Source organism: Mus caroli, unplaced genomic scaffold (genome assembly GCF_978045245.1).
Source record: "Mus caroli unplaced genomic scaffold, Mus_caroli_1 scaffold_8, whole genome shotgun sequence".
In the NCBI taxonomy this organism is placed as follows: Eukaryota; Metazoa; Chordata; class Mammalia; order Rodentia; family Muridae; genus Mus; species Mus caroli.
Genome location: NW_028227263.1, coordinates 33,768,049 through 33,795,054, shown reverse-complemented (window position 1 = coordinate 33,795,054; position 27,006 = coordinate 33,768,049). Strand labels below are relative to the sequence as shown.

Below are 27,006 nucleotides of genomic sequence, written 5' to 3'. Positions count from 1 at the left end.
TTACGCATGACTTGTGTGTCAGCATCCTTTAACATTTTTTACTTATGCATTTGTTCTTAGTTTCTAATTGTTATATTTTAGATTTAATGTTTTAACTTTTTTGTGTGCGCACACACATGTGTACATGCACATTATTAGTGCACCTGTTGAGGTGAGAGGGCACCTTTTGGTATCATGTCCTCTTCTGCTATGTGGGTCCCAGGGATCAAACTCGGGACACACACCCTAGTGTTACCAGCCCTAGTGTCACCAGCCCTAGTGGCAAGTGCCTTCACCTGCTGAACTGTTTTGCTGGCCCTTAGTTTGTTTTTTATTCTTTGACTATTGCATATAAGTTTATATTTTATTTATATAAATTTATATATTAAATATCAATATATATTTATAATTTTATTCCGTCTCACTCAAATTACTCTTGCTATCCCGCTCTCCTGCTGAAACCCTTATTTACAAGTCTGCCCCTTTTTTGTGTATGCATTATCAACTGAGTTTAAGTAGGGCTACCTGTGTGAGCGTGGGTAGGGGGCCATTTACTGGAGCAGCATATCAGCAGCTACATCACTGAATAAAGTGACAGTGACGTTCTTCTCAGATCCACCTTCAACTGCTACCTTTTTTTTTTTTTTTTTTTTTTGAGACTGGGTTTTCCGTAGTAACCCAGACTGCCTTCAAATTCACTATATAACTGTGGACAACCTTGAACTTCTAATAATCTTGTCTCCAGGTCCTGAGTGCTGGGATCACAGGTGTGTGTGCCTCCACTGAGCTGTGTTTCCAACCCCTTCTTCATGGTGTCTAATGTTTTCCATGAATTCTACCTTAAACACAACTCTAGATTATTGCATAGAATTGTTATGGGAGTACCAAATGCTATTATTTAGTGTGTGTGTGTGTGTGTGTGTGTGTGTGTGTGTGTTGTGCTGTAATGTGTGTAGTTGTCTGTGTCACTGCATTGTGTGTGTAGAAGGGGTATCCATGTGCATGCCCAGGGAAGTCAGGGGTTGATGTTGGTTGTCTTGTTTTAAGACAGGGTTTTGTGTTAAACCTGGACCTCACTAGCTAGGCTCGTCTAGTTGATGAATATGCTTTAGGGACCCATCTGTCTCTGTTTCCTCTTCCCCAATGTCAGGGTTACAGACCACAGAGCTCACTTTTTATATGGGTTCTAGGGATCTGAACTCGGTCCTGACACTTGCAGGGCAAGCACCTCACCAACTGAACCATTGCCTCAGCTCAGTGCATAGTATTTTCTCTTTTGCAACAGAGTCATGGGGCTGGAGAGATGGCTCAGCAGTTAAGAGCACTGGCTGTTCTTCCAGAGGTTCTAAGTTCAATTCCCAGCAACTGCAGGGTGGCTCACAACAATCTATAATGGGATCTGATGCCCTCTTCTGGCATGCAGGTGTACATGTAGAAAGAACACTCATATACAAAATAAATCTTTTTAAAGGAAAAAAGAGAGTCATACAAGATAGCCCAGGTATTGAACTCCCAGTCCTCTGACCTCAGCCTCCCATGTGCTGGAACTACACAGGTGCCAGCTTCTGTACTTGGCTTAAGTTTTATCTTTATAGACATACTGTGTGCTCTAAAGTGAGTCTACTTCTGTCTCTGTGCTTTGGCTGTCTCCACCCTGCCCTGTTCTCAGGGGTCCAGAGGGTCCTGAGTATAAAGATGCTGAAAGGGGTAAGGTGGACGGAACAGGTCAGGAGCCTCAGATGCCACTGCCACCCTCCATGAGCAGAATAGTCTGAGGACACTCTGGACACAAGAGAAAATAAAAAACAGAAGAAACAAAAACAAAACCCTCTGAGTTGTAATACCTGCTTTTGCAGACTTGGACTTTAAAATGAAGCCATCACAGAATAGCATACAACTACCTTAACTCAGGCCTGGCCTGAAATTCTCAAGCCACGTTCCAGAAGTGGTTGCAGCAGGGATCCCTTTAGCCCATGACCGTAGCCAAAAGCAGTGGTTATGTTTTAAAACTCACCCTGCTGCTACATATTTTACTTCTTTGTAAGCTTTAGATATTTAAAAATAAAAATCCTAAAGATAAGTGAGATGTGGGGGGTCCATGCCTGTGATCTACGCATTTGGGAGGCCTAGAAGATTGTGAGTTCGAGGTCTATGTGATAAAATCTCGTCTCAAACCAACCAACCAGCATCCCTCAGTAAGGAAAACACCACATTGATTGATCTGTGGAGGTCATCATCGTCCTTCCCCTGCCCTCGTGCTTACACCCGTGAACACCCACAGGGTGTTTGTGCGATGCGGATGCTCTTCTCCACAGTATTAGGCACACCTCAGGATACAGAATTCATTTGGAGCAGGACTTGGCCTTGGGTCTAAAACCTGCTCAACATTTAAGTGTGCACCCAGAGGAGCATTTGTTGCAGCAGAATTCCGAAATCTGAGCAACCTTTGGCAGCTGACGGCTCAGAGGGAAAAAAACCAAACAAACCCAACAACCCATCTAGAGCCTTTTCCCAAAGCTGAAATATTTATGTTGGGTGCAAATATGGCCTGAGGTTTCAGGAAGAGGGTGGGGATGGTTAAGGGTGGAGGGCCGTGGGAACAGCGCCACCTTGTGGTCTCATCATTACTTTCCAGAGCAGCTATAGCTGCAGTGCCAGCTGCCACCGACTGGGGCGGACATTTTGGACTTAGGACTTTGATTCAGAGACTGGGAGACATCTGCACTAGAACCTAGCTCCGACAGGCCCAGCTGCCTGACTCAAAAGACTTCATTAAAGACCTACTCTGGCACAGCTCCATAGTTGTTGAAGAGGGCGGGGGTGGGGGTGCGGGGGGAGAAGGGCGTGTGGCTGGCACTCATGAGACTGCTTGGATCTGGAGGGACTGGCAGAGAGCCTGGAAGACCACGCCCAAGCTGGGAAGCTGGGGAACCAGGCGGTCTTTATTGGGAAGGAAGGCAGGTGGGTGGCCACTCCTTCCCTTAGCTCTGTCTTGGCGTGTCTATTGGTCTCTCCCGTTGCTGCCCCCCCATCACCCCAATACAGGGTACCAGGAAGGTAAAATAAGATGGCAGTTTCCTAGAACATCGGAAGTCCCAGAGGCACCCGGAACTCTTCCCTTCTTCCTCACCTTCTCAGTGTGGACTGTCAAGCACAACACATCTCTGTCTGAGACAAAGATGACTGCCATCACAGGCAGGGGACACGTAAGTCATCTGTGCTTTTTTTTTCTCCTAACAGCTACATCAAAATAAGTATAAGAAGCAGATAAAATTAATTTGGATAATATATTTTGTTTCATCCAACAGATCTGATGTCTTGGCATTTTAACATGTTAAGAAAATAGAATTCAGAGCTAGGCATTGTGGTACACAGCTGTAATTCCAGTGCTTGAGAGATTGAGACAGCAGGATTGTGAACTTAGAGAGTATCCTGGGCTAAAACAGAGAGATCATCTGACAAACAAAGATAAACAAAAGAGTAATGATATCTTTAGCTCCACTTCCCACCCTGGTTCTAAGGCTTTGGGATTCTGTATGTATTTTACTAGATTGGACACACACACACAGATGCACACACACACCAGAAGCAGTTAGCACAAGAAAGGACACAGGATTCTTTGGTAGTTAGTAGAAGAGACCAACATGACCTGGCAAAGTCACATGGAGGCATTCACACTAGGCCATGGTGGCTGTGTGAGATTTAGAAAATGAAGTGACGAGTGTTTGGCCTGAGGAAGATGGATTATCCATCCCTGTTTTACTGGATCATGTCTGTCTCCCCTCCAATCTCCCCCCATCAGTACACACACACACACACACACACACTCATGTATGCACACACAGGTGTGGAGGTCAGAGCGCAGCTTCAGATGTCTCTCCTCAAGCATTGCTCACCTTGACTTTTGAGACAGATTGCTCACTGACCAAGAACTCACTGAGTAGCCTAGTCTGGCTGGCCAAGGAGCCTGAGATCTGCCTGTCTCCGCAGCAGTGCTGCCATTCCAAGCACACACCACCACACATGGCTCTTAAAAATGATTGTTATTTAAAACAAACAAACCAGGGGTTCTGGAGCCCCCCAGTGGGACCCTCCCACTGTCAAGCCAGCGTTACTGACTGAGCTGCTCTCTGGAGTTTTAACGGATCGACAAAGATCAACAGCAGAATCTTCTCTGGATGCTTTAGAAAAATGTTCCAGGCTGACCCAGTGACCCCATCCCATAAGCCTCTGTGGCCCAGGCCCACAGTAAACCTTCCACTGGGGCCCTTCACTCACCAGTCTCTTCTGAGAACCTCAGAGCCATAGGTGAAGGTGCCCACCTAGCGAGTGTATGTGTTCCCTCATCCACACCTCCTGGTCACCGACAGTCCCCAAACCCCAATCCACATCGCATGTTCTCCTGGGTTTGTTTGTTTTGTTTTCTGGTTTTTTGGTGTTTTGTTTTGTTTTGTTTTGTTTTGTCTTGACTCCCCTGAAACTCACTCTGTAGACCAGGCTGGCCTTGAACTCAGAGACCCACCTACCTCTGCCTCCCAAGGGCTGGGATTAAAAGCCTGCGCCACCACCACCCAGATTTCCAGTTCTTTTCTATGATTACATCTTATGGACTTAGTTTGAGTTGGGGGCACAGGTCACAGCTTGTATGTGGGAGTTGGTACTCTCCTTATCTCGTGGGTGCTGGGTTTGAAGCTACATGTCAGGCTTGGCAGGAAATGCTTCTACCCATGAGCCATCTCTCTCTAGCCATCTTCAGGTTTTTAGGGCTCAGAATAATTAAGTCAGAGTTGATAGAACCCACAATTCTACACTTCTCCAGTGGGGAAACTGAGTCCCACTGAGGGAAAGAATGTTGCCAGGTCATGAAGCAAGATTCTCATCTGAGGCAAATGAGAAGGCTCAAAGGGTAAAATAGCATGCCTCACAAGCATGGCAACCGGAGTTCAATCCCCGAAACACACAGTAGAAGGAGAGAAACAACTCCCTAAAGTTGCCCTCTGACTTGCATATACACTCCATGGCAAGCACACACACACACACACACACACACATACACACACATACACACACACTATATCCACAGCATACACATAATCACCACCACCACCATCACCATCATCATCACCATCATCATCTTGAGTCTTCCCTTTCCTGTATTCACTGTAGCCTTAGGCATCTACTAGATGGTATGGATAAAAGCAGCCATACTCTTATTTATTCATTAATAAATAATAATGACAAATTATTTATTAATTTATCTCTGGGGTGGGCCGAACAGGTGGGAGCTGACTGACACCTCACCATGTGGTCTCCACAAGGTCTCCACTGTTTGGGCACTCTTAGTGCCTCACCCTCCATGCTCTTACCCAGGGTTTGTTCTCCAGGAGGACACTTCAGCACATGCCACAGTGGTCACACTGCTAATTCTTAGGACCATATGAGAAGCACACCCTCTGCCTGCTCCACCAATCCCAGCAGACCCACAAACGTATCTTGTTTCTCCATGTAAACATAGCCTGGAAGTTTATGTAACAGGAGTGATCAGGATCCCTAAAGCCTGGTTTCTGGAATGTTCCCATTCTAGGTCCACACGGAGACAGACACACGGTCTCCCTTCCTCCTGCAGTTTGGGCTTGTAGCCACTTGCATTCTGCAAGATGTCCAGGAGGTGGCGCCAAACTGATGTCCACAACAGTTGCCTATGAACCTCTTAATCAGAAGGTAGCCCCTGTGTGGAGAAGGAGGGGATCTGCAGGGATGCTGCCATGCCAACAGATGTAGTTGGCCTTGGCCAAGAGTCCGATCTCTGCTATAACAGGGGTCCTATTATACGCAATGAAGGCCAAGACGTCTCTGCTCATTACTGCTGTCCAGTGCTCAGTGAAGACCAGGCTCTGGGTGCCCCCTATAAGTGTGTGTGTGTGTGTGTGTGTGTGGTGCCATGCAATGGCTGACAAAGCTCTTTGTACCCTACTGTGCCTCTGAAGGTGTTCTAGGCCTGGAGCAGGTGGGAAAGCTGGCCCTCATTAAAACTGAAGCACCCGGCAAGCCAGGGGGATCAGGGGGGAGACAGCTCCTTGAACAGCTGCCTCTGGCAACAAGGAGCCTCACTATTTTGCAGTGGTGATTCCCATAGCAGCTTCACACAAACATACTTGGGAGGTAGGCCCATTATGGTGGCAGGTGCTAGACGCATATGGCTATTTAAATTAATTAATAAAAAAATTCTTTGAGATCCTATGAGATAGGGTATACCATATTCCAGGCTGTTCTTGAACTTGCCTTAAACTTCTCATCTCCTGCCTCCACCTCCCGAGTGCTGGGATGACAGATTTGTGTGAGCACTGCTGGTGTGGGCAGTGCTGGGCATGGAAGCCAGGGCACATGTCAGGCAGGCTCTCTAACAACTGAACTACATCTCCAGCCCTAAGATGAAACAGACTTAAAATTCAGTTCCTGCACACGCCTGTAATCACAGCACTCAGGAGACCAAGGCAGGAGGATTGATGTGAGTTTGGATGCAGTCTGGGATACACAGCAAAACCCTGAAGTGAAAAATCCAGTTTCTTAGTTCCATTAGCCACACTTCAGACACATAGTAGTGGCTAGTAGCTGCTACCAGGCCAGCACAGAGATGAGTATAGACAATCTCTGAAAGTCCTGTTAGACAACGTGAACCCAGAACCCGTGTCTCCCACCGACAGGGTTGCATTTGCATGTTGGAGTACATTTGGCCCTCTAACACTACCTTCCAAGGATGTGGTTCCTGCAAGGTTCTTGGAGGTGGGATCAGGCAAGGCGCAGACCAAATGCTTGAGTCCACTACTCAGTCTTATGGCTGAAGCTTTGGACAAGCCACTTTGTCTCACTCTAGCTGCGATCTCATCTATGCGGTACAGACAGGATTGCCAGCTGCCACAGTTATTACTAACTGACAACAGGTGAGTCCCCAGCTCCGTTCTGCAGCCCATGTACTCTCAGGCTGGGTTGTCACCATGGAAACCTATGTCTGGCTCACAGGTAGCACGAGGCTTGATTCTTGTCCAGAAGGAGATGGTCATCTAGGTGACTGGTAAGATATGTGACATGATCAGTCCAAAACTGTTGCTAGGTCCCATCTGGGATTGTACATGGCCCTGTGGGACAGGACCACAGGAGAGACACCATGCTTACAAAGTTTACGTGAGAGGGCCTGCATGGGTTTTGGAACAACAGAGATAATGGGGGGCGGGGGAATCAGCCTCATGATGTGGTATTGGGCTGAACCATGCAAGGATGGGGAGAGACTGGGAGGTTGGGAGGGAGGGCCTGAGCAGACACAGTGGAGAGTGGCCAGTCAGGAGGCAGGGACCCAGAGGAAGAGTATCAGAAACTAGGCCATGTTGCTGCAGTTGGGTGAGGCATGGTTTGGGGGTGGCAGGGTGTGTGCGGGGGGGGGGGTTATGTATTGGAAAAGACAAAGCCTGGAGACCAATCGTGTTGGTTGCAGAAGGAGGAAGGCTGGGGGACTGTGCAGCAAAGGTGACCTCTCCTCAGTGTGTTTCCTCTAGCCAGCATCTCCAAGGCTTGAGAGCGGAGGCTGACACCAGGCTAGCAGCAGACAAGCCAGGAAGTTCTCGTCCGCTTCCAGTGGACACTTCTCCTCCAGACCTTGCCTGTAAACACTATTTATTTTGGAAAGCAACTGCTCTGTTTTCAAATAAAACGTTGGGACATGCGGTATTGGATTTCCCTGATCTGACATTGACCTAGAAAAATGTGCTGGCAGGCACAGAAAATGTGATGGCCCACTGCGCTGGCAGGCACCAGTGTCTGCTCTTGGCTGGGACTGACTGCAAAGGTTAAGATTTGAGAGAGCAGATGGGGCCTCCTCCCTGCTGGGAGCAGGTTCTTGTTGCAAAGAAGAAGGCAGCTGAAGGCTAGGTGACAGTGTGGGCTTCTCAAAGCCTGTGTGTGCACAGTCATGAGGAGCAAGAAGAGAGATACCCAGTGAAGATGGACATACGTGGACCCTGGAGAAGAAGCTGGTGAAGAGGGCTGGGGGCTGGGCCAATATTCAAACCAAGAGCAGCCATAGGATGTGCTGAAGTAGTCAGGGTACAGTTCTCAGGAAAATGGCCAATGTGACTTGAGCCCTAGGGGAGGCCTGGAGTTCATTCTTATCATTCTTCAAAGGACAGGCTTTAAGAGACAGAGTGGCCAGAACTACCTTCAGGTGGAGGTCATGGTGTGTCTCAGGCTGGCAGGAGACTTGGGACCGTCTGTAAGGGGACGGGGGAACCAGGGAGGAAGTACATTCCAGAAGCCCCTTGCCATAGTAGGAACCTAGACATCTGGGGTCATCTGGGACAGAGTCCTGATATCATGAATAAAGGAGACACAGAGAGCAGTAAGAAACCACTGCAGAGTCACTAAATCTCCCAGAATCCCCCAGCCGAGCCAGGGATCTTATTCTGTTTCACAGTGTATTCTGTATCCCCTTCATCACTGCTTCCCCCACTCCCATCTCCCAGCCAATGGGATGAACTGAGATGAGAGATGTACAGTCGCCAGCTTGGAGCATGGTAAAGCCTCAAGAAACGGGCGGCTGCATTGCAGCTTCACCACTCAGCATGGCATGCCTCCGTTTCCTTATTTGTACACTAAAAATAATACCCAACTGTGCCTCACAGGGCTGCTGGGGAGGGCCAGAGATATGGCCCAGAGCACCTGACTAGCATGTAGGATGCCCTGGGCTTCATTCTTAGCACCATATGCACCGTCGGTGTGTGGTGGTGGCCCACACTTGTAAAACTAGGACTGAAGAGGTGGAGGTAGGTGTCCAAGGTTGTCCTCTGCCACATAGTCAGTTCAAGGTCACCGTGGGCCATGTGAGGAGACCCTATCTCAAACCAACAAACAAAAACCAAACACTAGAGGGGATTAGATGAGCTCATACATGCAAAGGCATTCAAATATTGCCGGCGCTGAATAACCACAGCTGTTTGCCATATTAAACATTATACCCATCTGTCTCTCCATGCGCTCCTCATTTAGTGTCTTTATGGAGAGTCGGCAATGTTCTGGGTACTGAGGTTCTGCCAGGGGCAGGAGGCACCACAGTCCAACTGTCAATCAACTGGTGAATCGCCTGACAGGAACAACCTCAGAGAGAAAGGCTTGTTTTGGCTTACTGTTTAAAGAGGGTACAGTCCTTCATGGTAGAGAAGGCAGGGCAACAGGAGTGGCTTCCTCCAAACCTGCAGGGACATGGGGCAGCCGTTTCACACGTGGCAGGCGGCTAGGTCAGGAAGTCACAAATAGGATCTGAAGCTGGATCAGGCTGTAGCCCTCGAAGCCTGTCCCCACCCCCACTCCCACACCCACCCCATGTCTCTGGTCCCAAAGGTTCTACAACTTCCCGCAACAGTGCCAGCAGCTGGGGAAACAGTGGGTGTTCAATACTTGGGCCGACAGGGGACATTTCACATTTAAACCAGAGCAGTCCTCAGACTATCGGTGCCCGTGTTCCGGTGCCTGGACTTGATGACCATGCCGCCTCAAGTGGCTGAGGAACTGTGGTTACAGATGGAAGGGATGCTACTCTGCGATTGCCTGGGTGTGTCCATCTCATCTGAAGGCCCTTATAAGGAGAGTGCAGGTAGACATCCTGATGGCAGAGGAGGCAGAGGTTATGAGTGAGGTGACTGTGGCTTTGGGGATAAAGCCTGAACCTAGGACCAAGAAAGGGAAGGAGATGGAAAGTGGCCGGGCCGCCCTTCATGGTAGCTTGATAAGACTGGACTGTCCAGAATGATATAAATTCTCATGGCTTTAAGCCACTAACTTTGGGGAGTTATAGCAACCAAAGGAAACTAACACAAGCCCTTCTGCTCGGAGTCTCTAGCCTTTTAAGGACAGACACACAGTAAGAAACAAAGGCAGGGCATGCTGCACACGGAGTGACATCTGGGATCAAGGGTCAGATGATGATAGGCCACCCCTCTGTCCCTCCCACTCAGCCACTCCCCACCCCCCACCCCCCGCCCCCGAGCCTCACACCTCCCCTCTGTCTGCCTAAGGTGTCCAGAGCTCCCTGGCTCTGACTGGAATAGAAGCACACAGAGAGGCAGCTTGTAAGGCTCCTGGGCTAGAAAGAACCAGGTGTGTAGTTTCTGCACCAGGAGCGGGTGGGGCCTGTGACCAAGGTAATTAGCCTGTCCCCAGGTCCCTGGGTGGGGCAAATGTGACTTGTCAAAGCCAGCCAGCAGAGGAAGGCAAAGCTGGTAGACAGCCCCAGTGGCTCCCAGGTCTCTGTGATTACAAACTCTCACTGTTATAGTAAGGAACACCTAGAATCCTCCCATACTGGAGGCCGTAAAACAGGACTTGGCTTGGCTTTCATCTTGCCAGGCTGCAAGACTGCTTACAGGAGAGTTCCTCTTTCATCTCCCTTGCCTTTAATTGGCAGGTCTGAGCCCAGGGAGCCACCTCCAGTCTGAGCCCAAGGAGCCCGACTCCAGTCGACCTCCCTGGCCTCGCCCTGTTTACGTCACCACACGGGTGTCTGCCCCACCCTGGAGCAGACAGCTGAGCAAGGCCTGAGCTGGGCAGGAAAGTATGGAGGAGCATAACTCACTAGAGGGCCGGGGAGTAGGTGGGGCTTGTGGGCATGGCTGGGGTAATTAGTCTGTTTTCTGGTCCCTCAGATGTTACTTGGGAGTAGATGGGGTTCATGGACCTTGGAAGGGGGGGTGCTTGTGGCTCATGTTCAGGAAGTCAAGTGGGGCACCGTTCAGTGATACTTTATCTAGGAGAACTACTCACAAGGTGGATGTTTTAATGTATAGGGACATGCTTGGTAGAGCTCCCCTTGCCCTAACTTCACAGTGACACTCAGGAATGGGTACAAGCTGAGGCCCAGGGGTGCCCTCTGTCCTACATCCATGAGAGGGGTCAGAGGTCAGGTGGAGGCCAGCACTGAGAACAGGGCTTTTGCTCCTGTAGAAAGGAGACTTGACTCAGGGGACTAAGGGGACCAGATACCATTGAAGAAGGCTTGATCCTTGAGCCTCTGGGACCGTGAGCCTTACCCAGAGGACTGCTGGGGTGGGGAGATAGAATGTGTGTGCTGTTGGCTGTAGCATGACTCACAGTACGTGTGTTTGAGCCAGGCAGCCACCATCTATGTCCACCTTTTTCAGGAATGGCCGTGCTTCCAGGGTCAGCCTGCATTTGACCCCCCTCATCTCATTCACTCACCCCTGAAGCTGGCTGCACGGCTATGGCTGTTCACTGTAAATAAGCTGACTGTCTCCTGCCCTCGGGAGTACCCTATCCTGAGAGCAGGCCTGGGGCAGCTGGCCTCACCCATCCCACATCCTCCATCTCCCATAGTTACTTCCTAGCCCGGGCTACAAAGTGAATTCCAGGCCTGTCTGGGATGAGACCCTCTATCAAAAAACAGTTACTCACCCATACGTGGATTCTTCAGGGGTGGTGTTTGCTGTGGGTTTGTGCTTGATGACAGCTGGAAGTCACCCAATGACCCTGAGATGAAACTGGGCTGTCCTCTGCTCTCGGGCACATGTTCCAAGAACCCAGTCTAAAACTTCATGTCTGAACGTTAGATGTAGTTTATTTTCAAAACTTGACAATGTCTTTTGTCAATAGAAATGATGTTTATATTTCAGAAATAAAATATGCTCCAGAAATAAAAGTAGACTCAAATCACTGGTTGGGTCTTTCCAGATCTATTGTAGTATAATCAACAAATGAAAATCACAGGGGCGCGTGCGCACAAACACTGTAGAGGCAGGAGGAATGGAAAACTCTGAGCCATGCTGGGTGATATAAGAATTCTTTCCCAAGGGAGATGTTAACCACATCTTTCCCCTTCCTCCTAAGACTCCAACAAGAGACTGAAGACCAGCTCACCGAAGCTCATCGTGGAGAAGCAGGTTCATTGGGCTTACTTACAGAGAGTGGGTGAGGTGTCACTGACCTGAGTGTGGGGAGCCCCAGAGCAGTCACACTGGAAAGTCTCTACCTGCTAGGGAGCCAGCATCTCTATAGACACATAGATAAAGTGCCCCTCAGTTAATCTTCACTTAGCATTTCCCTAAACTCCTAGGCCACATGCAACCAGGGCAGGATCGCATATAAGTGCCTGAAAGGTGCGGGTGGGAGGACGGTTAAACTATCAGGTGAGGGTCTATGGACTCTCCCCACCTCCTTCTATATAGGAAAGCTCACAGCAGCAGGATGCTATTTAAAGATGTCCAGATGGAAAACAATGTATGCACACGGGCATCTGGTTATACTATATATAGATCATGTATTACCAGGACAGATTCAACTGTTTAAAGGCTGCGGCTGCAGACACAGCGTAGTTGGTAAAGTGCTTGCCGAGGAAGCAGGAGGACTTCAGTTTGATTCCCAGCACCCAAGGAAAAGTTAGACGTGGCAGTGACTGTCTGTAATCCCAGTGCTGGGGAGGCAGAGATGGTAAGAACTGTGGGGCTTGCTGGACAGGCAGTCGGGCCAACTCTGTGAGCTCTAGGCTCAATCAGACCTGTCTTAAAAAACAGTGAAGAGAAAAATGAAGGAAGAAGCTTAATGCTGTCCTCTGGCTTACACACACACACACACACACACACACCTGAGTGTGGGGAGCCCCAGAGCAGTCACACTGGAAAGTCTCTACCTGCCACACGTGTATATGTACTCGCACACATGCACACACACATGAACATATATGTGCACATACACAAACATTTGTATATAAATTTATTTTACTCTTAGTGTAATTTGGCCATAAGAACAACTTGGTATTGTATCCTAAGCAGTAACCCAGATCCTTCAAAAATTTCTTGTAAATACTGATTTTAATGACTGTTCAGAAGTCTTACCCTTTCTTAATAGTGCATTATTTCTATTTAGAATGTTTCTCGTTTTTCCATTAACTCTCAAAAAGCAATTTTATGAGTTTGCAGATTTTTTTTTGTGAATATTTTTAATGATGGCCTTAACATGAATTACTTGGTTCAAGATACGAAATGTAACTTCCTTATAGTCTATGGAGGTTAATTTACATGACGTAAAATCCACCCTTTGTAAGCATAGAGTTCAGTGATTCTTAAAACAAGTCCGTGGTCTGGAGAGATGGCTCGGTGGTTGAGAGCAAGCACTGTTCTTGCCAATGATTGGAATTTGGTTCCCAGCACCCACATCAGGTGGCTCACAACTGCCTGCAACTCCAGCTCCAGGAGGTCTACTGCCCTCTTCTGCCCTTCATGAACACTGCAGGCACACACACAATATAAAACAGCAGCAACAACAACATCCTAAGTTAGCAGCCATTTCCATAATCTAGTTTTAGAATACTTTTATCAACCACTCACTCTTTGAGCCCAGGTAACCATAAACCTACTTTCTGTCACTAGAAGATTTTGTGTGTGTGTGTGTGTGTGTGTGTGTGTGTCCAGTTGGTACTCATCTCTCTACTGATTTAGCAATCAACATTTGAATATATAGAGACAACCTTCACACAGTGTACCCCAACAGATTTTGTACCTCATAGGAAGTAGTACTAATAAGAGGTGTAGCCTTGCCGGCATATTTATGACTTAGTTGGAGGAAGTTTATCACTAAGGAGTGGGGTTTGAGATTTCAGATGCTCAAACTAAGCCCAGCAAGGCATTCATTTTCTGTTGCTTGAGGCTGCAGATGTAGAACTCTCAGCTACCTCTCTCAGCTCCCATCTGCACGCTGCCATGGTTCCTGCCATGATGATAAGAAACTAAACCTCTGAACTGTAAGCCAGCCCCAATTAAATGTTTTCCTTGATAAGAGTTGCTGTGGTCATTGTGTCTCTTCACAGCAGTAAAAACCATAACTAAGACCTCTCCTACACAGTGTTGAACATAAATGTGGTCCAGAGGCTGTAATGGGTGTGGCAGCCTGCACATAACTGCAGCCTTGGATGTATGGACAGGGAATCCCCAGGGCAAGCTGGCTAGCTGGACTAACCATAGTGGGCAGCCCTGGGTTGACTGAGCCTTTGCCTCATTGAATAAGATGGAAGAATGATCAAGGAGATTCCTAATATGCATAGGCACACACATGCACACTCCCCCCCCCAACACATGTGCCCAAATGCACGCAAGCATATACACACAATTCATAAGCAAACATACATCAGATCACATATTAAAATGGATAAAGAAAGAAAAACAATTGTAGTTCAGTTCCTTGGCTCCGGCATGGAGTTACCACCCTGAGCCCTGCTCAGAGTTCTGATGGCAGCAGTGGAGGCAGGGGTGGGGGTGGGGTGCCTGTGCTAGCAGAGCCTGGAGAGTAGACAAGCAATGAGGCCCTTCTCTCCAGCGAGGCTGACATTGTGTGCAAACCTGGAAGCCACTTGGTTCTTGGCTCCAGAATGGGTCTGACATCAATCTCTCAATCTCCAGGCCACTTTTAGATGCAAGGCTGCTGGTGTGGGGACTTTACGAGAACAGGACTGGCTGGCTGTGAAATCGCTGGCATTTCATGGAGTGAGGGAATATTTTACAAGCGCTATGCTGAGCTGGGCTCTGAACCCAGGCCAGGCAGTTATGTAACTAGCCTGGGAGATATAGCACATGTAGGATGGGGAGACAGGTGGAAAGAAGGGGGAGTCCCTAGGTCACTGTGATTGAGGCGCTCTGGTCCCCCTCAAATACCACAGGGGGTGGACAAACATATGCTCCTTAAGTTTCCTGAAAGTGGCTAATGACTTACCGCATTTTTCATGAGTGTGTGTGCACACATGTGTACATATGTGTGCATGTCTCTCTTTCTCTGTGTGTTCATGTATGTGCCATGCACATGTCTGTCTGTCTGTCTGTCTGTCCCCTCCATTCATCATCACCAGAATGCAAGTTTCCTGACAGTGGTATCTGGATCTGCATGCGTTTTTATCATCCACATATAGCAGAGGGTGACCTATAAGGTGCTGCGCTCCCTGCTTCTGGAAATATCCAAACATCCACTCACTTAACAAATTGTGACAATTTGACCTCTACATCTACCCAGGTCTCCTAAGTTCACGGGCAGCCTCAGTGCCCTGATGTTCAAGTTTATACATCAACTCAGTGAGTGAGCAAGATTGCACACATCTGAAATCGGTCTCTGCCTTGGGGTCAGCTGCTATGACCTCCAGATGGCCATCCTATAGTGTCCCCACTGTGGGACCTTTCTGTGTATAAGCCCATCCCTCCTGTCCCTGGAATCCCCCAAAGATCTGGAAGCAGTGCCTTGTGCTGTTCAAGACAAGTGTCCCATGTGTTTGAGCTGTCTCTTGTGTGTCATCGCCATCTACTCACTGTCCTTAGAAGGGTGCTAGTGAGTCACCGTCCCCTACTAAGTGAGTGACGTCTTAGAGCCCTCAGTGAGTCTTGGCAGTTTGTAGATTTTGACACATTGTAGCAAATTTTTAGGTCACTTTTCCCATTTAGACTTTTTAGCTAGAGAGTCAGTTAATTAACAAAGGAGAAATACTCACCCCCTATCTATCTATCTATCTATCTATCTATCTATCTATCTATCTATTTTTGAGAGAGGCTTTTTTTTACATATCAGTTTGGTCTGGGACTTAATACATAGCCCAGGCTGGCCCAAGACTTACCAATCAATCCTCTTAAAAATAATCATGATGTGGTGATGGAGAGCTAGGAGGCCAGAGGGATATTTGGGGCACTACTATATATATAATGTTATATATGTAATATTATATATAACATGTATGTATATATGTGTGTCTGTGTGTATATATGTATATGTATGTATATGTATGTTCAACTATGTGCTATGCTGGCTGGCAAAGCAGTCCACCAACTGGGCCATATCCCAGCTCCTACTGGGACACACATATATATGTGTGTATATATATATATATAATTCCTGAGACCATATATATTTATATTCCTGAGACCCTGTCCTAAGGGTGAGAGAAGGGCACACTGTGGATGTGACAAGCAGTTGCTTGGAGATCATTCTAGTACTTTCTATCACTGCCCACCAGCAGGAGCCAGGACTATGGCTATGGTCGTCGACTCTGCTCATGTGATCCTCACAGAGACAAAGACAAATTTTAATTTGGAGCCATTTATTCCCACTGTAGAGAGAGTTCCAGATAGGCCTGGTTAACACACACCTATAATTCAACTATTTAGAGACTGAGGCAAGAGGGTTTCACATTTGAGGGCAACCTGAGGTACAGGTATCCTACACTCAATAATCAGATACTTCCTGGGCACACTTGGGGACTCCAAAGTACAGGTTTCTCAATCCTCCCCAAGGTGTGAGTCCCAGTTTGTGTACCTACCTCTCGGTGCCTCGGTTTACCCACTTTGCCCAGCATGGTTGCATAAGGACTAACCTGGTAGGCTCATGGCAGCCACTGTTGAATAAACAATGAGAGGTTCAGGCTGTCCCGTGGCCCCTGGTGCTGGTCCAGAAGGTATGTGTCATGGAGCCTGTGAAATCTGAGGACGAAAGTCCCGGTGAATACAGAGCACCTTGTCCCCTGCCATTCTGAAGTGCACACCCTGTACCTTGGCTTGCCAGCTTCTTGAGATGTCGCACTTACTCCCAGCCAAGGTCAGTGGTTTCACTCTGTAACATTTATAACTGTGACTGTGGCAATGAGGACCATAGCACCTCTGAGCTCTGCTCTATTTCAGTCAGAGCCCAGTCAGGAGGCCATCTGACTGTTGTGGCTTATGCAGCCCAAAGGTTGGGCTCTCAGCAGGTGTCTGGGTACATGGCAACTTGGGATCTTACCCCAGCTCTGCTGCAAATGCCCAAAGACTGTGTGTTCTTCAGACTAACTTTCCTACCACCACTAAAACTTAACTCCTTATTTATAAACTGGGGGTTAACACCTGGCACTACATGGGGCTATTGTTTTAAATGAACTATCCTGCTCCAGGCCTGGCACAAAACAAGGTTGTTGTAAGTGAGAGTGTCCTGCCTCCTCTAGGGGTTCTGGCATGGCAGGGGTATGAGGTGCTCTAGGTGGGACTTGCTTTCTATCCAATCCCTGTAGACATCCTCATCTGTGCCTAGAGCATTGGGTTCAAGCCAGCATCTCCTTCAATGCTCTGTACACTAGGACCAGGGACCAGGCTCTGTTATCTGATGGCAATCACAGGAAGCCTATTTTTCTAACTAGGCAGGGCTTCTGCAAACTTCCCATTCTAAGCTTCGTATTTCTAAGAAACTTTTACATGACCCCAGGTGTATAGTGCTATAAGATAGAGGGCCCAATCAAATATTTACTGATAACAAATGATGAAAGTTATTTAAAAGCAATCCTTTGGGAGCTGGGATATGGCCCAGTTGGTGGACTGCTTTGCCAGCCAGCATAGCACATAGTTGAACCCAGAGCCACATAAACTGTGCATAGTGGCACACAGGACGTGGATGCCTAAGGATCAAATGTTTAAGTTCATTCTTGGTTGTATAGCAAGTTGGTGGCCAGCCTGAACTACATGAAAGACTCTATCTCAAAATGTAAAACAAAACAAAAAGCCCAAATCCAATAATTCCTTCGTATGCATATAATTTTAACCATAAAAAGAAAGAAAACTTGCACACTAATGAGGCGGATGCACTTATTTGTTTTTCCATAAGGACATCAATACTGAGTATTGGATGCTGCAGAATCCAAGCATCTTTAACATGTTTTAGAGTTAATCAATATTTGGAGTTGACTTTCTAATCAATGCTGAGAATACTGCTTCACATAAATGTATAGTGACAAACAACACAAGGAAATTTAGACACATTTCAGAAACTGTTGGAAATTCTGCCCTAATCTCAAACTAACATTCATGAATCATGTTTTATTAATTAATTGACTTTAATGAATCTCAAGCCAGCAACCCAACCTGAAATTTTAAAGGTTTATTGTTATTATTATAAATGATTTGTGTTGTGTCTGTGTGTGGACATGTGGGTAATGTCCACAGAGACTAGAGGCATCGGATACCCTAAATCTGGAGTTACGCATGGTTGTGAGCTGCTATGAGGGTGCTGGGAATGAAACTCAGATCCTCTGGAAAAACAACAAGTTCAAGGTGCAACTCTTAAAATCAAATATGAATATGAGTACCAAAGATACACTAATTTGAGATTCACATGCTTAGGCATGATGGTAGGAAAAGATTTAAAGTCTTTGTTTTCCATAATGAAGCCAACACATTTCTACAAGAGTGGAAAAGTGTACATTAAAAGTCTTGCAGTCTATAACATGCGGTCTTATCAGAAGTGAGCCAAAGTCTGTCAGGCAGTATCTGCTGACAGACACTGTGTGGTCTGACAGCAGGAGCACAGCAAACACACGTCTCTGCATGTCCAGAACCAAGGCTACAGCAAAATCTGCCAGAAACATGGAGTTTATTATGTGTATGATTCTGAATCAACATTGGATCACAATGCACACAGAAACCTTATACTACTGTCAGACTTTTGTGACCCACACATGTTGCAATTCACAATTTAAAGAAGGTGAGATCTAGATTAATGATTGTACTGGCTATTTTTGTGTCAACTTGACACAGCTGGAGTTATCACAGAGAAAACTTCAGTTGAGGAAATGCCTCCAAGAGATCCAACTGTAAGGCATTTTCTCAATTAGTGATCAAGGGGGAATAGGCCCCTTGTGGGTGGTGCCATCTCTGGGCTGGTAGTGTTGGGTTCTATAAAGAGAGCAGACTGAGCACGCCAGGGGAGGCAAGCCAGTAAAGAACATCCCTCCATGGCCTCTGCACCAGCTCCTGCTTTCTGACCTGCTTGAGTTCCAGTCCTGACTTCCTTTGGTGATGAACAGCAGTATGGAAGTGTAAGCCGAATAAACCCTTTCCTCCCCAACTTGCTTCTTGGTCATGATGTTTGTGCAGGAATAGAAACCCTGACTAAGACAATGATGTTCAGTCATTTAGTTGTAGGGACCAGTTTGGAAAATTGGCTACAGGCTTCTAAGACCACAGGATCTTTCTGCATAACTGGGTCCACTTCCCTCTCCCTCAGTCTCTCTCCTCTTTCTCTTCTTCCTTTCTCGCTGTACTGAGATCAAACCCAGGGCCTTACACATGCAAGCCAACCACTACACCCCTGAGTCACCCGCCTGCAGTTCCAGCCAGCTCTTGGGAGACAGAAGGGTTGAATCCCTTTATTGGATTTAAGAGGTGAGTCCTTGAAGAAGTTTCCAGAATGGTTTAACTAAAGAGGGGAGACCCAACCTGAATGTGGGTGGTACCACCCCATGGGCTGAGGTGCCAGGCAGAATAAAAAGAAGGAAAAGAGAAAGAGAAAAGGAACTGAGCACTAACATTCAGCATTCATCTCTGTGTCTCTGTGTCTCTGTGTCTCTCTCTCTCCCCCCAGCCTGGCTGCTGACCTGTGAGCAGCTGCCTCACACGCTCGCCTTGTCCCCTGAACCATGAACTGTATCCCTTCCAACCAAGAGCCAAAGTAAATCTTCTTCAAGTTGTCTTGTCACCCTCTTGTCAAAACAATGACATTCATTTGAAAAGTAGTTCTGGAAGCTAAGAAGTTCAATTTCTAACCAGGGCCCTTTTCTGCATTATAACATGGCAGAAGACATTGGGCCGGAGATAGGGATGTGGAGGGAGCAGAATTCAGCCTTCAGATGGACCTCCCCCGGACATTAATGAACACAGTCCATGTTCGTGATTTCAATAAGTCCTTGCAACTTAATTACTTCCAAAAGACACTACCCTCAGCATGGTTGCATTGGGAACTTCCTGTTCTGGTTAATCTTTGGTTGTCAACTTGACACAGACCAGAGCTACTTGGGAAGGGGGAACCTTAGTTGAGGAATTGCCTCCACCAGATTGATCTCGGGGGGAATTCTCCTGATTAATGATTGCTGTGGGAGGATCCCGCTCACTGTGGATGGTGTCCCTGGTTGTCCTGGGTTGCAAATGAAAGCAAGCTGAGAAATCCTTGGAAAACAGTCCTGTAAGCAGTTTCTCGGTGGGCTCTGCTCCAGTTGCCGCTTGCTATGAGCTCCTGCCTTGGCTTTCCGTAATGATGAACTGAAACTTGTAAGTGAAATAAACCTTTCTTCCCCTGGTTACCTTTGGTCATTGTTTCATCACAGCCAACAGAGAAGCAAATTAGGACAGTTCCCAAGCCATTAACTTTGGGGACACATTTGAATCAAGGCAAGTCACATGGTCAAGCCTGAAACAAGAGTGGAGAAATAGACTGGATTCACTAGCTAACTCTTCAGGAGTGGAACAGGGGTGGGAACCTTGGCAGCTCTCTGAGACGGTGGCTGCTCGGCAGGGCTCCTGACACTCATTCTCTGCCCTCCCTCCCTCCGTGATGAAGCTTTGATTAGTTATGTCCTTATTGCTGGGACAAAATGGCTGAAAAAAAGAAAGCTAAGGAAGGCAGGCCTTGCTTTGCCTCCCAGTTGCAGGGATACATTCCATCATGGCAGGGAAGTCATGGTGACAGCGGTGTGAGTTGACAGGTCACAATATGTCCATAGTCAGTAGACAGAGAGGTGAATGCTGGTACTCAGCCCACACCCTCCTTTTTATCCAGTCTAGGCCCGCAGCCTAAAGGATGGTGCTGCCCACATGTAGGGTGTTAGGTCTTCCCACCCCAGTTTAACCAATGTAGAAACTCCTTCGCAGACGCTCACAGAGGTGTATCTCCGAGGTGATTCTGGATCCTGTCAGGTTGATAATCAGCATTAACATTGAGATTAGCACAGCTGGACTTGAGCAACTCACAGGGTTGCTATCCAGGAGCAGGCCTTCTTACAGCTCCACAGCAAGGACTGGGCAAAGGGCATGGGATTGTTAGTCAGTTACTTCCTAGTGTTGCTGCAACCAAGCTGGGTGGTCTAAAGTCACTGAATTGTACCTTCCACACTTTAGAAGACTAGACGTACGTCCTCCTAGCCTCTGGTGTGGCTTACTGGCTGCACTTGGCCTATCTTGGCTGCTGCCCCAAATCCTTAGTGTTATCCCAATTCTCTGTCTTCAAGTGATGTCTTGTGACGTCGCACTCACATTTCCCCTGTGTGTGTGTGTCTCTGTCTGTTTCTCGGTGTCCCCTTTAATAAGGATACCAGATATACTTTCTCCTTAATTACCTCATTTCAACTAAATGTCTTTTGTAAACTCCTTATTTATTAATATAGTTTTCTTCTGTGTTACCTACCTTTCCCGTTGTTGTGATGAAATATCAGACAAGGAGTAATTTATGAATGTGGTAGGGGTGGGGCTTAGCTTATAGTTCAAGGGAACAGAGTCCACAATGGCAGGAGCATAAAACAAGGGGTTCTATTGTGTCCTAAGTTAGGAAGCAAAGATGATGCACATAGGAAGTGTCCCCAATGTCCCAGCAAGGTCCCATTTCCTAAAGGTTCCACAGCTTTCAACAACAGTAGCACCTGCTAGGGACTGTGAATCCAAACATATGCCCTTTCTCTCTTTCTCAACCTTTCACCTTCACAACATGCTCCAAAGTACCAGGAATTAGGATGCTGATATACCATTTTGGGAGAACACAATTTAGCTTAGAATACTGATCTTTTGAGATGAGCTAGATTTTAGAGGAAGTTACAATGCTACCTAAAACCCTCAAAAGGATGGCTGGATAGATAGAAGAAGAGATAAATAAGTGAGTAAAAGTATAGATAGGTGAGTGAATCTATATTTAAATGGATGGATGGATGGATGGATGGATAGAAGGATGGATGGATGGATGGATGGATGGATGGATGGATGGATGGATGGATAACCCTGTAGATGGGTAGATGTGTGAGTCAATGGATGAGTGAGTGAATGAATATAGAGCCCAGTGTTAGCTTTGCAATGAGGCTGAAGTACACTTTTAGCTCTGGAAGTCATGAAGGATACCCAACACTTGTGCCTTCAACTATGGCAGCTTCTCAAGGAGACAATTCTAATCCCCTGGAAGTTTTGACTGCCTATGACATCGTGTCAGAGAATGCAGCACCATTCAAAAAGCCCAGCCAGCTACTGCAGAAGCTTAGCGAGGAACCACCCACTACCACTCCTCGAACATACAAACCATCATCACCAGGGCAACCACAGGACAGCAGCATGTTACCTAGTAACAATGCCTCCCTTCTCTCCCATCACTCTTCCTTCTGGTGCCAGGTTCTCTGGAGACCTTGCTGTCTTTTAAGGTAGCTGTGGGTGGGATGATGGGATTTCCTGGTGTTGGGGGGACACTTCTACTCTTAAACTTAGTGTGTTTGCCATTTTATAACACCATTTTGTTTTCTTTTGATGCTAATAAGGAGTGGCCACAGTTAAGACCAGGCACTGAATCCCTTGCCTGAATTCTTTTAAGGAGTTGTGGGAATAGGATGAAAGGGAGGTTCAGAGGACCTCTAAAAAGTCCAGAGTTTAAGATCTTGTTAGAGATTAATGTCCATATATCTTTGGAAGATTGTCAGTTATTTCTGTTTGGTTTCAGACCCTGGGATAAGGGACTGAGGTGCATATATTACACCTCAAAGCAGACCTGGCCTCCAGGTTTTCCCAGCATCCCTCAGTCCCTATCTGGCATACCCTGCCCCCAATTCTGAACTTTCTAGCCCAGGAATGGGCTGCCCTTCCCCTAGAGGTTCTTCCCTAGATAATCCAGGCATTTTGGTCTCTTCTTTCCTGACCCAAGAGTGCCCTTTCTCTCTTTCTCTTTCCCCACATCCATGGTGACTCCCCTGGCCTCAATCCTTGGAGCCAGTGAATTCACCTGAGAGCAGCTTCCCAATAAACCTGCCTATATATAACCCATCTGGCTTGAATTGGCTCATTTCATCAGCAAAGAATTAATCTAGCACCTAGTACCAGAAGCAGATAACATGATGGGGTCTCTAAAGAGAGGGACCAGAGTCTACAAAGCAGAAGCAGGGAATCTTCTCAGACCTGAGTGTGGGGTAAATTTCACAGTGTAAGCCTGCAGCACGGCTCTCTGATTTCCAGGCAGGAGGCAGGGAAGGGGTCAGGGAATAGGGCAAGGAGTAAGATGTATGGCCACTAATACCTGCTTCATATAGAAACTCACTTCCCTGGTGAGAGATCCGAGAGTCTGCTGGTTGGAGAGCCACAGAGCAGTCTCAGTAGGAGGCCTGCTTGTGTCTGAGAGAAACAAAGAAAAGAAGAGAAAAGAAAAGGTTGTGGTCTCAGCTAGATTCCAGCTTCACATTTTCACATTCTTACCTCTCTGATGTTGGGTGGGCTTAGTCAGTTCTGTCAGGGAGAAGAGAGTCAAAATTTGGCTCCTCACAGTGTAATAATTCTAGGCCACAGCTCTTCTCAAGGTGACCTTCCCCTGACTCCCAGCAACTGTTTCTTCCCTCAGCCCCTCTTGCCTCATCATCTTTATGCAGACAGTTCTATACTGCGTGGTCAGCCCTCAGTAAACAGTTCTTCACGAATGCTCCCCAAGTTAGCCAAGATGAGCCCTGTTGCTTTGTGCTGGGTCCCTCAGTGACTCAGCTCCCCTAATCAAACCCTTCTGTGGTGAAGCCCATGCTAAAGATCTTGGGAAGGAGGTCTCTCATCGTGCAGCCCCATCTGGCCTCACCTCCACCCTCACCCCAACCCCAGGCTTGCCACTGGCCAAGGCTCACTGTAGAACTGACTCTTCCCGAGCCACTTGCCCTTGTTCTCAGCAATTCCCATTCCTCACACTCTTCCTTGGTCTGTGTCCCACTCTCCCTTCCTCAGCCTCACAGGGCCATGCTTTAAGACCTCATATAGAGATGCTAATGATCTGTCTGGTACAGGGTCCACAGACTGGTACTTACCTGGTAAATACAGGACAAATGAGCAATCCCTTGTAGAGGTCTGTTGAGCAAGAATTTCTGAGAGCCTGGCACTTTCCTTCAAGGTCCAGTGTCACTCAGAGGTGTGTTTAGATATGGCTGAATGCCTTTTACTTTATTTTTCTTTTTTAAATTTTATTTTATCTTGAGGCAAGGTCTCTGTGGTAGTTTGAATGAGAAATGTCCCCATAGGCTTGGGTGTTCGAACACTTTGGTATCCAGTTGGTGATGCTATTTGGAGAGGTCTTGGAAGTGTAGCCTTGCTGGAGGAACTATCTCAGGCAGGCTCTGAGAGTTTACACCCTTCTCCACTTCTGGTTAGTTCTCTCTGCTTTGCTCCTACGGTTGAGGATGTAAGCGTCCTGACCATTGTGTCTGCTGCTACAATTCCCCGCCATGATGGACTCTTCTCTCTCTCTGGAGCCATAAGTTCAAATAAACGTTCTCTTCTGTAAGTTGCCTTGGTATTTTATCACCACAACAGAAAAGTAACTACTACAGTCTTTTTTTTAAAGAAATATTTATTTACATTTATTTTATCTATAGGAGTATATTGTAGCTGTCTTCAGACACACCAGAGGAGGGCATCAGACCCCATAACAGATGGTTGTGAGACATCATGTGGTTGCTGGGAATTGAACTTAGGACCTCTGGAAGAGCAGTCAGTGCTCTTAACCTCTGAGCCATCTCTCCAGCCTCTACTACGGTACTTTTATGTGGCCCTGGCTGACTTGGAACCTCCCAGGTAGAAGAAAGCAGCCTTGAACTTGCAGCAGCCCTCTAGCCTCTGCTGGTATTATGGGCTTTCACTGACACTACCATGCCCATCTGTACATTTAAGTGAAAGGCTTTGAGGCTAATGCCACCCTCAGGCTTGTCGTTTTCTGTCTTGGGTTTTGGGATGAACAGAAAAGCGAGAGTCAGTTTCTGAGCTCTGAGTTATGCAATCATGATCAAAGCTAAGGCAGGAACACAGGCATGGTCCCCATCAGCAGCTTTGATGACTCCTGGGTGAGTCACTGCTGGAAAAACAGAGCGGGAGATAGTCTATGTAATCAAGAAGAAATCCTTTCCCGTGGGGCATTCTCCCTGGTAAATGATTGCCTGCCAGGAGCCTTTGCGATCCTTTGCCCAGCTGCAGAGCTGATGGGGGCTGGGGATTGTCTGGAGAGTCACCTGAGGGGATGGGCTAGCAGTCTTGGGGATACTTCTCAGGGCCCCCCTTGTTCAAGAGGAACAGCTGGCCGGCCGAGTTATCTCTACCATCCTTCTTTGCTCTTATGTTGGGCAGCTGAAAAAGAAGTTTGTAGAAGAAACTCAGCCCTACTGCCTGGTGGGTGTCTGTGGGAGAGGAGCTAAGGGAGGGGGTTTGATGTTTTTCTTTTAGGAGGGAGAGAAGGGAGGAAGAAGACGGAAGAGGAGAAGGGGAGGAAGGAGGAAGAGAAAGAGGAGCTTAGCTGAAGGTAATCTTTTTCAGCTGCTCTTTGTTTCAAGACCCACCACTGTAGCCCTAAGGAGAGAGAGTTTGTGCTGGGTGCACACACCCCTTCTCCCCAATATCTCATTCCCCTGGGACTTGGTCTCCTGGTCCTCAGCCCTGGCAGAGGCAAGCTTATCCTTGACTAAGCCTGACTCAGCCACCCCTGATGGCGTCTTCTGGGCTATTGCCCTTCCCAGGATGTAATCGTGTATGCTCTGTGGGCAGACGGTCTGTAACAAATTTCCTAGGATGGAAACCACATGACTATAAAAATAGTTGGGCCCGATTGCTGGAATGCACCACGGCTCAGGAGTAGCCCAGGGATGTCTTGGCCCAAGCTAGTGGCTGGCAAATGAGGTTCATACCCACTTTCTTCCATCCTGTCTACCTCAAGGTACCCATTTGCATGTCAGCTCCAAATGGGAACAGAGGATGATACAAGCTCGGGCACCTTCTTAGAGACTCGCTCTTAGTATGCGTTTCCAGAAAGCTTCCTGGTACAGATCGGATGCTCCCTGACTTACCTGGCCCACCCAAGGTTAGCATCAGATGCCAAAGTTCCAAGGGAGACAAGCGTGGAATGAGACATCTCCACAGCTCCCAGAAGCTTTGTTCAAGGGACAAGTCCCCTTTTGGGGTGACTGGGGAGTGGTAAAGCCAATTTCAAATGAGTCTAGTCTCTAGAATGCTGGCCACCTGAAGATGTGGTTTTCAACTAGAACGTTCCCCTTTCCTGTCCCTCCTTTGTCCCTGGAGGACTCAGGTTGGAAGCCCTGCTCTCCCCTCCTTCACCAGGGATTGCTGAAGGTGGGTCAAACAGTCAAGGAGGCCAGAAGATGTTGGTGGCTGTGATGGGTAATACTGATTGTCAGCTTTCCAGAACACAGAATTGAAGAGACAACCCCCTGGGTGTGTCATCTGTAAGGGGCTTTTCTAGATACAGTTAACTGAGGTGGGAAGGCCCCGCCCTGATGTCAGATGGCACCAATCCTACTGCACAAAAAGGGGAAAGCTACCTGAACCCCAGCTATTCATCTCTCTTTGTTTCCTAACTGCAGATGCGACATGCTGGACCAGCTGGCTCACCCTATCATGATGGAGCGAGCCAAAATGAAAATAAACAGGCCCCTCTTTCAAGTTGTTTTTGTCAAGCATTTTGTCACAGCCAAAGCAGCACAGTGGCCTTATGGAGAGTCTTGGCAATGGATACCTTGACACCTGGTCCAAGGTATTCATTCCAGGCCAGAGACAGCAGGAGCAATGACACAGGAAAGCAAAGTGGCTTGGGGGTGGAGCTTTGTCAAACCCTGGCCCAGTCTCCTCTTCCTCCCTGGGTGCAGGACCTGCTCATGTGCCTGTGAGCACAAAAGTCAGTGAGGCAGGGAGTTTCCATCAAATGCAACTGGTTAGATCCTGGGACCAGCCATGCATGGGAAGGTCTGAGTATGAAGGCGTTTGTTTGTTTGTTTGTTTGTTTGTTTGTTTGTTTTGCACAAATAAATTAAAGGCAAGGAACATTTGGGAAGGATCCCGAGCACTGCTGCAGCAGGAAGCCTCCATTTGTGAGGCAGTGAAATCACCGTATATGGCCTGAGAGGAAATCCTCAGCAAAGATGCAAATAGGTCATCAAGTAATAGCAAAACTATGCAGCTGACTGGAGAGGCTGTGCAGCCTCTGCAG

The 27,006-nt window shown here is 47.5% G+C and overlaps 1 long non-coding RNA gene across 1 annotated transcript; it reads left to right on the top strand.

Moving 5' to 3' along the window:
- Window positions 1–10,064: 10,064 nt before the first annotated feature.
- LOC147002875 (uncharacterized) lies at window positions 10,065–25,857 on the top strand. The gene is made up of 4 exons (XR_015048071.1): window positions 10,065–10,122; window positions 11,866–11,918; window positions 25,233–25,308; window positions 25,720–25,857. It is a non-coding gene; the product is annotated as an uncharacterized LOC147002875 (long non-coding RNA).
- The last annotated feature ends 1,149 nt before the right edge of the window (window positions 25,858–27,006 follow it).